The sequence below is a fragment of the Pinus tabuliformis genome, chromosome 8 (assembly GCF_031772625.1).
Source record: "Pinus tabuliformis cultivar Carrire ecotype Pingquan chromosome 8, CPIR1, whole genome shotgun sequence".
NCBI lineage: Eukaryota > Viridiplantae > Streptophyta > Pinopsida > Pinales > Pinaceae > Pinus > Pinus tabuliformis.
This window is the reverse complement of record NC_142294.1, coordinates 1,485,852,551-1,485,868,975: the sequence shown is the minus strand read 5'-3', so window position 1 is coordinate 1,485,868,975 and position 16,425 is coordinate 1,485,852,551.

The window sequence follows — 16,425 nt, the reverse complement described above, 5'->3', positions numbered from 1 at the left end:
AACCAAGATTTTGCATGTACTTCTTTTCTCAAACAAAACATATCCATGAGGTTAGGATTAGAATAACTATAATTGATCCAGGTTCATTCAAAATAGAAACAACTCGATCACAAATCTTACCTTCCATCTCAATAATAGATGCCTGGTGATATGGTTGCTTTTTATCCACAACTGCATAAATATGAGGAATGTTATGACCAACAGCCCCAACTATCTGCGCCTCCTGAGCACTATAGATATAAGAAATGCCACCCTAGTACAATGGACAATCCTTCTTGCAATTATATTTGCCACAAATCTAGCACTGCAATGGTCCCCTACCATCACCTCTATTCTATTTCTCTCCAATCTATGACCCATGTCTCTTCTCAACTACATTAAACTTCTTGTAAGGAACATAATTTTATTTCTCACCTACATCCTGAGGTCTTTCCCGCTTTAGTTGCCACTTCCCTTTAACTTTCTCATTCCCCTTCAGTTCACGCTTAGGTTCAACTTTATGCTTTGATTGCTCATAACAATGCTTAGGTTCCTGTTGGGTTCCTCTAATGACCGTGGCTCATGAAACTCAATCCGGTCTCTATATGCTATTGGAAGCCCACTAATAGACCTTTGAATCTTCACTTTCTCATCCTTAAGGTAAGGCACATACCTCAATACCCCAGGAACTACTAGCATACTCATCATCAGGAATGGAACCCATCTATAACTCATAAAAATCCTTAGCTCTGTCATCATAATATCTTTCAGATCGGTACTTCTTCTTGAAGAGTCTCTCTAACTTATCCCAAATCAACTCTTCTTCTCAAATGCCTCTGAAATTCTTCACATATTCCCACCAGATATTTGCTTTCCCTTTAAGACTAAAGGTGGTTATTTTAGATTTCATGTTCTCTGAATAGTTATGCAATATGAAGAATTTCTTCATCCCAAGCAATCGTGTCTCTGCATCTTCTAACTTCTTCGTTTCTCCATCAAATGTAAGAGGATTGACTTTATTGAACTCCTAAGGAAAGTGCCCATTCCTCTTGTAAGGATGTTGGACATGATGATGATGATGTCTCTTGGGCAAGGAACTAGAATAAAACCCATATATATCAATAATCTTGTCAAGTGTACACAATGATCTGCCACCTCTGACTATATCCCTTCTATCCAACCTATATTCTAACTGAGACCTACTACCATATGCCCCATTAGTATTCTCTTCATGTTCTTGACTAATAATCAATTGTCCTTGTCTCTACAAGTCTAACAAACCTTGAAGGATGAGTGCATTGACCTCTGCCCGCTTTTCATGAGCCCTTGCAAGTATTTCCTAAGCCTCAACCAACCTGTCATTGTCTTCCTTGCAACTTTTGATCTCTGCACTCAAGCTCCTCAATGTACTTGCTATATCAAGAGAATACTCATCTCCTTGTTGCCTAATTGATCTATGAAAAGAGTCATGTGAAATGTAGTCCACCATTTTTCTCTTCATCTTTGATTCTCTTCTTCCTACAAGTATACCATGTCAGATAAACCAAATAGATACCATAACCAAAATCATATCTCAATGATGTTCATGGGAGGCTTATCTCATCTACAAAATCAGTCCACATTAGCACGATACATGTATAACCATAATCACATCAATATGCCAACATCATTCATGACAATACCAATTACACACCATGACATCATGCATGACAATACCAACTACACACCATGACCTCTGTTGGAAATAACACTGAGAGGAGGGTGAATCAGTATTATCTGATCAATAATTTTATTTCCCAAACAGATTTATATACGCTACTTCAGCTAAGTGAACTAGCGTGTACACGCGACTGTACTTAAAGCAACCAGCGTATATGCAGAGAAATTTTTATTTAGATAGTTTATCATGTATTGAAATTTAACCAATATATCAGAGATTTATTAGACAGTGTAGTAAAATCAGAATAAAGCATCACACATAAGCAACACACATGAACACCAAGATATAAGGTGAAAACCCAATGTGGGTAAAAACCACCTGTTGTTGTCGTCTCTGTCTTCCTTTAATAATAATAAAATCTGTTTTCAATCTTGTACTGGTGCAGACTCATACCAGTACGTAGGCACCCACCTGTAGAAGGCTACAACCTTCTCTCGTTCTCCAACTACTACTGGAAGGGAGCTACAACCCCCTAGCTCTTGTACTAGCCAATATGTTTACTAGTATGTAGGTGCCAGCCTACAGAAAACTCCACTCTTCTACTAGGGACCATGTTTCATGAATTTTCAAACTGGATACCCCTGGAACACAACACCACAATCTGAAGGCCACGTTTCATCCAATTTTCATACTGGACCCATCACCAACATCATAATTGCAATACAATCATCAAATACATCTGCATCAACCAATCACTGAAACTCAATCATCACTTTCTGAATCAACCACAACTGAATTAATCAATCACTTTGACAACCCATCATCACTGTAGAAAATCACAATCAATCAATTTGATCATTTAGAACATTGTCACCAGAATACAGTCACCAGAACCCAGAACTCTGCAACAGCAAACAGAAACAATTGAAACATACTTCATAAGGTATACTCTACTTCCATGTTTCGAACCATCGTGTATACGCGCTTTTATCAAAGCCAACTAGCGTACACATCTGTAAATATTAATTCATAGTTTTGCAGCTATTCCAGACTTCAGTTATACCCAAAGCATAACATTTACAAAATAACACATGCGTCAGTATTCAGATCTAGACTATACATGATCAAACCACATAATGATAATTCCTTTTAAGCCTTAAGATCTTGATCCATCATTAGATCCTATCCCTCGTCAACCGCTAAGGTTCATCCTTGGTTCAGATCAAGTAAAGAAACATAAGCCAATAACCTGCATACTAGATCTCACATTTCATCAGATATTCAATACTGGCACACCCTGGCCTAATGATTTTCTCCTCCTTATATAGTTTTAGTCCTTTCTCAATACCATGGACCAAAACCACTTAGGACCAATACCTTGGACCAAATACCTAGGGTCAATACCTCGGACCAAATACCTTGGATCAAAATACTTTGGACCAGATAACTCGGACCAAAAAAACTTAGTTTTCCAACATGTACGCACTTTTCCTATTGTGAAAGTGTGTGCATACGTTATACGCTCCTTTTGTTCTATTAACCCACGTGTATACGCCTCTTGGACAAGGTGAATCTGCATATACTTATCTTTCTTCATTCTGTGTAATTTGATCTGTAATTCTTTGTTGTTAACCTGCTATACTGTGAGCTTTCATCTGAGTGAGTTGCCATTAAGGACAACATCTGTATCATAATGCCAAAAATCTCCCCCTTTGGACTTGATGGCAACAACAACACCAAGTCACTCTCCCCCTTTGACATCAAGGGCAAAGGGTGGACCTAGATATTTTCTCCCTTTGACATACATTATGTTGTTCATGCTCCTGAGTACATGCTGAATTCTCTGATTGAGCTCCCCTTTTGTACATGTTGAGATGCACTGAAATCGTCCATGCTCCCCCTGAGCACAAGCAAAGTTTGCAAAAATATTTTCTAAAAGAATAACATGACTCTATAACTCAACTATGTGAAGATGACCTTCCTATCACCAATGACTCATACATACATCCATCTCCCAACCAAGTGGGGATATACCAAATTTGACTCATCCACCCAACTAAGTGGGCATATACCAATTGTTTGTACATGACAGAAACAAGAAATATTACATCATCCATACCATGTAAAGTGGGGATACAAGTTACATCATTTGTCCAAGAGGACTCATTCAAATGTATGAGAAGACATATCACACCCTAGACTTTTACATGACTTGAGCAACAAATGGTAAAAATATTTGAAGCCACAGCTGGACTCAACAACCATAATACCAACAATGTTGAATGTACGTGAAGGCTAATGCTCCCCCTAAACCTGTGCTACCTGTGCATTGTTAACAGGTCAATGATCAAGGCATCTTTGTCAGTCAGATAAAATTAATGAACAGAGCATATAGACATTAATCATCAATATTCGTCAGAGCACCCATATCAGAGCCTGCCCCACTGTTTTTCTTGTCTAAAACACATATACGCTACTTGACCCACAGAAACCCACGTGTGTACATGACTATACTTCATGAAACACGCGTATAATAACCTTTCTCTGGAAAATTTGGATTTAACAGCAGGATGATACAGCACCTACTCCCCGCTTTTGTCTGAGATATTCAAATGTCTCTCTGGGCAGTGGTTTAGTGAATATATCAGCAACCTGTTCTTTGGAGGGAACATACTCCAATTTGACCTTTTGTTGAAGCACTTGTTCACGTAGAAAATGGTATTTGATGGGTATGTGCTTGGTCTTGGAGTGCATGACTGAATTCTTTGAAATACTGATGGAACTTGTATTATCACATATAATGGAGATGGATGGAGTACATGTGATCTGAATGTCTTGCAAGGTTTGCATCATCCAAAGTACTTGTGTGAACAAGATGCAGCAGCCACATATTCTGCTTCAGCTGTAGATAATGCAATTGAACTTTGTTTCTTGTTGAACCAAGACACTAACCTGAAACCCATGTAGAATGCACCACCAGTAGTGCTTTTTCTGTCATCAACACTTCCTGCCCAATCTGCATCTGTATATGCATGAAGAGTGAGATTTGTATCTCTAGGATACCACAAACCAAAGTTCTGTGTTCCTTGAAGATATTTGAAAATTCGTTTGACTGCTTGAAGGTGTGATTCCTTTGGATTTTCTTGGAATATTCCAACTATTCCTACTGCATGCATGATGTCAGGTCGGGTACCTGTTAGATAAAGCAGACTGCCAATCATGGATTTGTAAGTTGGTTGATGTACTGCTGTTGATTCATCATTTGAGCTGAGACTGCATCCTATTCCCATTGGGGTACATATTGGTTTAGAATCTTCCATGTCGTACATTTTCAAGATCTGTTTGAGATATTTGGTTTGTGAAAGAAGAATACCATATTTATTTTTTTGAACTTGTAAACCAAGAAAATAGGTAAGTTCACCAAGCAAGGACATTTCAAATTCTTGCTGCATTACTGAAGCAAATTTCTGACTCATGGATTCTTCATTGCTACCAAAGATGATATCATCAACATAAACAACAATAATTAGCAATTTATCAATGTCAATCTTTGTATATAGATTGCTATCTGTTAAACCTTTTGAAAAACCTTGTTGGTGTAGATATTTGTCAAGGCAGTAATACCATGCCCTTGGAGCTTGTTTCAGACCATAGAGAGCCTTTTTGAGTCTTCATACAAGTTTTCCATCATTTCCAAGAATGAATCCTTCTGGTTGTTCAATATAAACTTCTTCTTCTAAATCTCCATTAAGGAAAGCAAATTTTACATCCATTTGGTATACTTTGAATTTTTGAAAGCCAGAAAGAGCAAGAAACATCCTTATGGCTTCAAGTCTAGCAACAGGTGCAAAAGTTTCTTCAAAATCTATACCTTCTTGTTGGGCATACCCTTTACAAACAAGTCTGGAATTGTTTCTAATGACTTCTCCATTTTCATTCAGCTTGTTTTTGAATATCCATTTAGTTCCTATAATATTTTATCATGAGGTCTAGGAACTAATTCCCAAGTATTATTCTTTTCAATTTGCTCAAGTTCTTCATTCATTGCCTTGACCCAACATTCATCTTTGCATGCTTCATTTACATTTTGAGGTTCGGTGGAGGATAGTAATGCTAGATAGCTTGAGGTTTCTGTAATAGTTCTTCTTGTCTGTACACCTGCCTCTTTTTCCCCTAAAATTTGAGTTTCTGGATGATTTTTCTGAACATACCTGGACAAAGTCTTTTCTTCTACCGTTATCTCTTCTTCTGGTGCTTCATTGGTTTCTTATTCAGTATCATTGTGATTTTATGTGGGAAAATACTCCCCATCTTCATTGTCATAATCTTATGTTTTTGTCTATTTTGTATTTTTGCATGCTTCATCAACTACAACATCAATACTTTCAACAATTTTCTCAAGTCTTTTATTATAACATTTATATTCTTTACTTCGGGAAGAATAACCAAGAAGAATACCTTCATCTTCTCTGGGCTCAAACTTACCAAGGTTTTCATCAGTCCTTTTGATATAACATTTGCTTCCAAAAACTTTAAAGTATTTTACAATAGGACTCTTACCATACCAAAGTTCATGTGGAGTTTGAGTGCTATTTACTCGAACAATTGCTTGGTTGAGAATAGTTATGGCGGTGAATGCAGCTTCACCCCAGAAGGTTGCAGGAGTTCCAGATTCATCTAGCATAGCTCAAGCCATTTGTTGAACAATTCTGTTCATTCTTTCTACCACTCCATTTTGTTGAGGAGTCCTTGCGGTGGAGAATTGCCTATTTATTGCATGTTGTTCACAAAAGTCAAAGAATTCATCCAAGGTAAATTCCCCTCCTCAATCAGATCTTAGGCATTTGATTTTTCGATCTGATTCATTTTCAACCAAAGCTTTGAAGGCTTGGAACTTTTTAAATGCTTCATCTTTATGCTTTAGCAGACCTATCCAACACATTCTGGAAAAATCATCAATGAACAAAATAAAGTATTCTTCTCCACGAGGTGAATTTTTCCTTGATGGTCCACATAAATCAATATGGACAAGTTCAAGAGGCTTACTAGCTGACCCTTCTTTTTCAATGAAGTGAACTCTGGTTTTCTTACTGATTTGACATGGTTTGCATATTGTATTTTTAGGGATACTGATATCTAGAAGATCACGAACAACCTTAAATCTGCATGATTTTCTTATTTGAGAAAATCTTAGATGTCCCAATCTTCTATGCCACAGCCAATTTTCATCATTTTTGCTTAGATAACACTGTTGTTGTCCTCCCTTGAGTATGTATAAGTTGTTTGGAGTTCTTGTACCTTTGATCACGGTCTCCCTTGTATCAAGCTCACAAACAACACATCTGTTTGATCGAAACACTACTTCATTTCCTTATCACACATTTGATTGACACTCAACAGGTTATGCTTTAAACCGTCTACATACATAACATTTCCAGCTTTAACCTTTTCTTTCAAGAAAACAAATCCTTTACCTTTTATGACAGCAGGAGTGTTGTTTCCAAATGAGACATTTTTTTCCTTTTCTAAGGTATTTTTTTTTTTGCATGTGGTTCACGAGCACCCTGGTTAGTGAGTGATCGCTACGTCCACGGAAAAATCTGGGCGATAGCTGGGCGAAATCACCCCTCGGCCTACTGGAAAGACCTGACCCTAAGGGCTTTGGGTGGATTTGACCCTGTGACCTCCTGATGGTGAGGCATGGTTTTTGACCAACTGAGCTAACCCTTGGGGCTTCCTTTTCTAAGGTATTATATGAGTGAAGTTTTTCTTTGTCACCTGTCATGTGTTTTGAGCATCCACTGTCGATGTACCACTAATTTTATTGTCCTTCTGCATACAAGGTTATACCACATCTTTCTGTTTGAGATTCTTTCCTTCTCCATATCTTGGGATTTAATGGAGTTTGCTCCTTCTGAGATGTTTACCGAAATTTTCTCCTGCATTCAGATTCTTCATGACCAAAGTTGTTATAGATTGAGCATTCTATTTCACTTTCATGAAGAGAAAAATTATTATAGGAACTTTTTTTTACCTCTGTTACATTCCTTTGATTTCGTGCTTCTCTAGTCATGATGGTTATATAAGAAACACATTAAGCAGCTTTGTGTCCAAAATTATGACAAGAAAAACATTGGCCATTAAAGAAGTTCCTGCGACTATCGAATTTATTGACCTGGTGATTGTAGTTTCTATTGATATTCATATTTGGAGCAAATTGAGTATGATTTACATGAGGTTTGTTGTGGCTTCTATTCATCCTTGGAATAAATTGAGTCTGATTTACCTGGTGATCTGCTTTATGCCTTTGTTGATGATTGTCATACTATTCATTGGTCTTTGTTTCATCAAGATAGCTTTTAGTGGATGTTGACGGCTTCTGTGATTGAGATGCTTCTTCAGTATATCCAAGACCTGTCTTTATCAAAGGATAACGCTGCACTTTGATAATTTCATTTAAGGTTTCTGATCCTTTAGCAAATCTAAGATTGAGAGATTTCATTACCTAAAGATCCTTTCTTAGACCCACAATTTCACATTCTAGTTTTTCATTGTGTTTTTCTTTTTCAACAAGTTGGTATGTCAAGGTATCTATAATCATATTCTTTTCTTCTAAACAAATTTTGAGTTTAGAGTTTTCTTCATGAAGGTCATCTTCTTCTAAAGCATCCCAAAAATTATCATCGTCATAAGCCATTAGAAATTTATAGCCATTACTATTTTCATCTTCGTCACTATTTGATAAACCATCACTATCTTCATGAGTATAGTAACTCCTTTTATTTACAACTTGTTTTCTATTCCATTTTGCATATTTTTTCCCTTTTTCATATTTATCTTTATGAGGACATTTGGCAGCATAATGATCGACTCTACCACAGGCAAAGCATTTGAAGGGTAGCTTACCTCTAAATCTTCTGGAACCCTATTGAAACTTCTTGACAAAGTTTACCTCATCTTATTCTTCTGAAATATGTCCCGATTCATTGTGTTCTTCCTTTCCTTTTGCTGAAGCTTTAAATGCGGCTTCTCTCATATTTGATGGACCTCATTTTCTCATCTCAAAGGCAGTTAAGATTTCGTGAAGCTGTGTCATAGTGATAGCCTGCAGATCCTGTTTTCCTTCTATGGTAGACACTTTTGATTCAAATTCAGTAGACAAGGATCTCAAAACTTTCTCAACTAAGGTAACTTCCTTTATATCTTCACCCAGATTCTTCATACAATTAACAATCTCATCTATACGTAAGAACTAACTAGCTATACTTTCATCACTGTGCATCTTAAGAGTTTCATACTGAATTCTGAGAGTTTGAAGTTTGGCACGTTTTACCTGAGAGTCTTTTTCATAGCTCAGAATGATTTTGTCCCATATTTCTTTGGTTGATTTGAGCTGCATGACTTTGACAAACTCTAATTGTGACAGACTTCCCAATAAAATATTGACAGCTCTGGCATTGGTTTCATATTGCTTTTTACCTGCTGTATCTGTAGGAATTGCTGTTGGAAATATATATCCTCCTTCCATAATTTCCCAGACATCTGTTCCAAGTGATTGTAGATAGGTTGTGGTTCTTATTTTCCAATAAACAAAGTTGCTCCCATCAAATATTGGTGGTCTGATGGATCCCACGCTTTCTTGATTACTCATGATGATGGATCTCCCTTCAAGCGATCAAGCTTCTTTTGAAGGACCTGCTCTAACACCAATTGTTGGAAATAATATTGAGAGGGGGGGTGAATTAGTAATATCTGATCAATAATTTTATTTCCCAAACATATTTATATACGCTACTTCAGCTAAGTGAACTAGCGTGTACATGCGACTGTACTTAAAGCAACCAGCATATATGCAAAGAACTTTTGATTTAGATAGTTTATCATGTATTGAACTTTAACCAGTATATCAAATATTTATTAGACAGTGCAGTAAAAGTAAAATAAAGCATCACACATAAGCAACACACATGAACACCAAGATATAAGGTGGAAACCCAATGTGGGTAAAAACCACCTACTGCTGTCGTCTTTGTCTTCTTTTAATAATAAGAAAATCTGTTTACAATCTTGTACTGGTGCAGACTCATACCAGTATGCAGGCACCCACCTGTAGAAGGCTACAACCTTCTCTCGTTCTCCAGCTACTACTGGAAGGGAGCTATAACCCCCTAGCTCTTGTACTAGCCAATATGTTTACTAGTACGTAGGTGCTAGCCTATAGAAAACTCCACCCTTCTACCAAGGACCACATTTCATGAATTTTCAGACTGGATAATCCTGGAACACAACACCACAATCTGAAGGCCACGTTTCATCCAATTTTCATACTGGACCCATCAACAACATCATAACTGCAATACAATCATCAAATACATCTGCATCAACCAATCACTGAAACTCAATCATCACTTTTTGAATCAACCACAACTGAATCAATCAATCACTTTGACAACCCATCATCACTGTAGCAAATCACAATCAATCAATTTGATCATTCAGAACACTGTCACCAGAATACAGTCACCAAAACCCAAAGCAGAACCCAGAACTCTGCAATAGCAAACAAAAACAACTGAAACATACTTCATAAGGTATACACTACTTCCATGTGTCAAACCAGCGTGTATACGCGCTTTTATCAAAGCCAACCAGCGTACACATCTATAAATATTAATTCATAATTTTGCAGCTATTCCAGACTTCAGTTATACCCAGATCATAACATTTACAGAATAACATATGCTTCAGTATTCAGATCTAGACTATACATGATCAAACCACATAATGGTAATTCATTTTAATCCTTAAGATCCCTATCCATCATTAGATCTTATCCCTCATCAACCGCTAAGGTTCATCCTTAGTTCAGATCAAGCAAAGCACCATAAGCCAATAACCTACATACTAGATCTCACACTTCATCAGATATTTGATACTTGTACACCTTGGCCTAATGATCTTCTCCTCCTTATATAGTTTTAGTCCTTCTCAATACCATGGACCAAAACCACTTGGGACCAATACCTTGGACCAAATACCTAGGGTCAATACCTCGGACCGAATACCTTGGACTAATGCCTTGGATCAAAATACCTTGGACCAAAAACTTAGTTTTCCAACATGTATGCACTTTTCCTATTGTGAAAGTGCGTGTATACATTATATGCTCCTTTTGTTATGTTAACTCGCGTGTATACGCCTCTTGGACAAGGTGAACCTGCGTCTACTTCTCTTTCTTCATTCTATGTAATCTGATATGTAATTCTTTGTTGTCAACCTGCTGTATTGTGAGCTTTCATCTGAGTGAGTTGCCATCAAGGACAACACTTGTATCATAATGCCAACAACCTCATGCATGACAACCATAACCATGACAATGCATTCATAACCACATGCATCTATCCCATCTAGTACAATTGTTTGAACCATGCTTTGATACCACTCTCTAACGCCACCTCCCATATCTACCCACTTTCATCGGCTTGCTGGGGAAAACATGAGTGGAGGGATAATATAAGATGAATCAACCTCCTAAATAAAATTAAGGAAGTGGAATCAAAAACTTGAAAATTTATTGACTTCCCTAAGGTGGTACAGGACCCCGAGGAGCTAACCAACTACTCCAGGTGCCCAACCCCTAAGTTAACTTTCATTTTAAGTGAACTAGAGCCTTAGTTTCTCCCATGACAAGGCAAGCTAGTGAATATAACCCTTTAGTCAATCCCATAAGCCTGCTTCCCAACGAATGTGGTCTAATTTACTCAGTTCTATGCTAGCGACCTCGAGATCTGAGCCACTTTTTCAAGGCTAGGATCTAGACCTCTACCCAAAATTTAATGAAACTTTCCAGAACAACAAATGACACAAGGACAAATCGTTTAACACAAAACTTGGACAAGGAATTGACCTAACCAGGTCTAAACATGACATTCATTTTGTCAAACACATAGTGAACATGTAATCTACAGGTCATGAATTCATATATGAGCCTAGAGATCTGTAAATTATCTGAAAATCATCAAGAAGGTCTAATGCTCTCTCACAATAGCTACAAGAAAATCTATTAGGTGATGCATTCAATAACCATTCATTTATCAATCAAACATGATAAGATCCATAACTTAAATATGTCATAAAACCATGCTTGTAACCAACATATAACCATAATAATAACCATGATAGAACAACCATTAAAGCCACATAATAATAAGTACATCTACTCATGAAATACAAGAGGAACTTAGCTCTTATTAACATATGCAAAAGGAAACCAAGTTAGGAACTTCCACATACCACCCGACCATAGATTGGGATGAACCAAATCTTTCTTTCAGACAATGACACCGGTGTCATATTCCAAGCATGAATGTGGGATCTCATGGGATAAACTAATCCATAAACAACCAAGGGAATATAGAGGTTAAACCTGTTGGGTCCCTATAATACTAGTGATTACCCCATTACTATTGTATTTGTATCCCTTATTAATATTGTTGTGCCCATATTGTCCCCATATTGTTATTATTGTGCCCCATAGAATCCCTCTATTGTTATTTTTGTGGCTTTATATTATTATTGTTAGGTCAGCTAGGTTATATTGTGACTCCTTAGACTCCTATATATAGAAAGTAGGTTTTGTCATTTGAATCATCCAAGAATTGTTCATTTATGTCATGTAAAGGAGGTTTCCCCTCGAAGAGAGTGAATTCTAAGGCGTTGATTTCTCTTTTCTATCTTTTTCTTGAGCTGTTTTCATAACATTTGGTATCAGAGCTTTGGATTCTAGGGTTTTGCTGCTCCAAACAGGTCATCATGGAATTTTCGCTATAACTTTTCTTCTGTGATGTTTCAGAAGCTAAAAAAAACCCATTTGAGAAGAAATTGCGTTGAATCTTGGCTCTGAATTTCAAAGCTTTTCGTGCTATATTTGCAAAGATATGATTTGAGGATGTTGGTCTTTTTGCAGACTCCTGAATTAAATTCCAAACAGGTGACTTGGGGAAAATTGTCATAACTTTCTCTCTAAGCATCAGATTGAAATTTCATAAGAAGGTACAGAAAGAGGATAGACTATAGTTTCTTGTATAAATTTTTCAGAGCCAAAGGTCGAAACAGTGACTCATGGCACGTCGTACAAGTTCGCTCTACTAAACTAGTCTATAATCAGGTCATCTTGGGAGATTATGCATAACTCTTCCTTGGAGAATCCAATTTGGATCAGACTGGTGGCATTGGAAAGAGGACACAGAGGGCTACTACAGGTCACAATTTTAGAACTGGATGATCCGAAATTGCAGAGATACATCAGATTCAATATCAAGCTTCTACAAAGTGAAAAAAGGTGTGTAGTTTTTTAAAATTTTTTGCATAAGCTTGGTTTGAAAAATTAGTTTGAATCGGTAATTGATGCCCCGAGGAAAGAAAATGCAAACACCTAGTAAGCAACCTAAAAGCTCTAGCATGACTCATGAAGAAGAACAAGAAATGCAACATGATATATCAAAATTACGAGACCAAGTGCAACAAGTGTCACTTGCACAAAAAGCAACAGAATCTAAGATGGATGGTTTAAGGAAAGATGTAGAAGCTAAGATGGATGATTTAAAGAAAGGTGTAGAAGCTAAGATGGATTGTTTAAAGAAAGGCGTAGAAGCTAAAATGGATAGCATGGAAGCTAAGATGAATGGCATGGACGCTAAAATTGATGGCATGGATGATAAGATGGAAGAATTGAAGATAAATATGAATAAGTTGCTACAAGAAATGGTTACTAATGGTGAAAGGGTAGTAAAGGAAACTCATAATGAGAACAAAAGAAATGTTAATCATGATTCCATAGACTCTAATGTTGGATCTAAGACCCACTATATTCCAAAAAACGATATGAGGAAGTTTGATGGTAAGGATCCTGCAACATGGATATTACAGATAGAGCAATTTTTCGATCTCAATAATGTGCAAAACACACAAAAGGTACGTATTGAAACTTTATATTTGAACAAACTCAGTTTGTATGGTATCAATGGCTTTGCTCTCGTAAAAAAATTATCACTTGGGCAATTTTTATGGAAGAATTGACAACACATTATGAGGATACAAAAGCAACACTTTTTTTAGTCAATTGACAAGTCTCAAACAAAAGGGTTCAATAATGGAGCACATTAAGGAGTTCCAAAAATTGAAAATAAGGGTAAAAAAATATTCCAAAGGAGCATAGGATTGATGTGTTCATAGGGACTTTAAAGGATAATATCCAACATGATGTTCGCCTTTGGGAACCTGATTCATTAGAGAAGGCATTCAGGTTAGCAAGAAAAATGGCAAGCAAAAGTATGGCAACCAGGAAGCATACCACCCACAACTATAAAGATGGAAGTGTTGTTGCTCCTAGTCTTCCACAACCTATAAGGTTTACTCCACAATAATTGGAAGAAAAAAGAGTAAAAGGGCTTTGTTACAGTTGTGATAGCAAATACACTAAAGGTCATAAGTGTGCTGAGAAGAAATTATTCTACATAGATTGTGAAGAGGAAGAAGAAAAGGAGCAATAAAGGTCAAAAGAAGAGGATATACTCCATGAACAAAGCCTAGATAAAGAAGAAATGAATCTGACCATATCTTGTAATGCATTGACGGCAACTACCACTCCTCAGACCATCAAGATAGAAGGAAAAATCAAGAAGAAAAAGGTAATAGTGTTGATTGATTCAGGAAGTACCCAGAATTTTATTCATTGTAAGGTAGCAAAAGAATTGAATTGCTTCTTATATCCAACACCAAAGTGTCAAGTGATGGTTGCAAATGGAGGAACAATAAATTTCTCTGGAAAGTGCCATAATATTAAGCTATCCATGGGAGAATATGTATTGACTAGCCCAATGCTTTCCATTCCAATGGGAGGTGCTGATGTTGTACTAGGAGTCCAATGGCTACAATCCTTGCGTACAATAGCTTTTAATTTTCAAGAACTTTTCATGAAATTTTCTGTGGAAGGAAAGGAATTTGAATGAAGGGGTATTGCAGGGAAACTGGGAAAGATAATCAGCTCTAACGGTATGACAAAGCTTCTAAAAAAGGAACAAAGAGGTGTAATTGCACAATTATGTTCGCTAGATGTTTCCACGTTGGAATCATCTATTTCTCCATATCTCCAAAAAGTCTTGGACAATCATTCCAAGGTATTTGAGACTCCCAAAGGTCTCCCACCTATTCGTGATCATGATCATTCTATTCATCTTATTCCAGGAAGTGTTCCTCCAAACATTAGGTCGTACATATATTCCTATGCCCAAAGGAGTGAAATTGAACGTATGGTTGCAGAAATGCTAGAGGCTGGTATAATTCAACCGAGTCAAAGTTATTTCTCTGCTCCAGTAGTATTGGTGCACAAAAAGGATGGATCATGGCACATGTGTCCGGATTATAGGGAGCTCAACAAGCTCACTATTAAAGATAAGTTTCCCATTCCTGTCAATGATGAATTACTGGATGAATTGCATGGATCAATTTACTTCACCAAGTTGGATCTTCGTTCAAGATATCATCAAATCAGAATTAAGACTAAAGACATTCTGAAAACAGCATTTAGAACTCATGAGGGTCATTATGAATTTTTGGTCATGCCTTTTAGCCTTACCAATGCACCTTCAACATTTCAAGATTTGATGAATTCCATTTTCAAACCATTCCTTAGAAAATTTGTGTTAGTATTTTTTGATGATATACTAATCTACAACAAGTCTTGGAAGGATCATGTTGAACATGTTGACAGGGTGCTACAACTATTGGAAGAGAAACAATTATATGCAAAAAGATCCAAATGTTTCTTTGGAGTACAAGAGGTGGAATATTTGGGTCATATTGTATCTCATGAAGGAGTTAAGGTAGACCCTAGAAAAATTAAAGCCATTAAGGAATGCAAAATCCCCACATCCATAAAGCATCTACAAGGATTTCTTGGGTTGACAGGGTTTTATCGCAAGTTTGTTAATAATTATGGGAGAATAGCAGCACCTCTAACAACATTATTGAACAAAGATGCATTCTCATGGACTCCAGAAGCAACAAAGGCCTTCGAGCATCTTAAAGAGGCAATGTGCCAAGCACCGGTCTTAGCTACACTAGACTTCACAAAAACCTTTATTGTGGAATGTGATGCTTCAGGAAATGGAATTGGTGTTGTTTTAATGCAAGATGAAAGACCCATTGCTTTTGAAAGTCATCCAATCAAGGGCAAGTTTTTACACAAAGCTATTTATGAGAAGGAAATGTTGGCAATACTCTATGCACTTAAGAAATGGAGACCCTACCTAATGGGAAGAAACTTCAAGGTAAAAACGGATCATGATAGCCTTAAATACTTTTTAGAACAAAGATTATCCTCTGAAGAGCAACAAAAGTGGGTCACAAAGATGTTGGGTTATGACTTTGAAATCATCCACAAAAAAGGGAAGCAAAATGTGGTGGCAGATGCACTCTCAAGAAAGGATGAGGAGGTGGAAGCATTGTTGTGCACCATTTCTATTATCCAACCAGATTGGATAAATGAAGCAAGGGAGGAATGGAAGAACGACGAAGAAGTGTGGGCACTTATTCAAAAGTTACAACATGACTCCAGTATGTCTGATACATTTAGCTGGCAAAATGATTCGTTATCGTACAAAGATCGCTTATACCTCTGTAAGAATTCCCAGCTAAAACAAAAGATTCTTATGGAATTGCACACTTCTCCCTTAGGAGGGCACTCAGGATTTTTAAAAACTTACCACGGGGTTAAGAAGGAATTT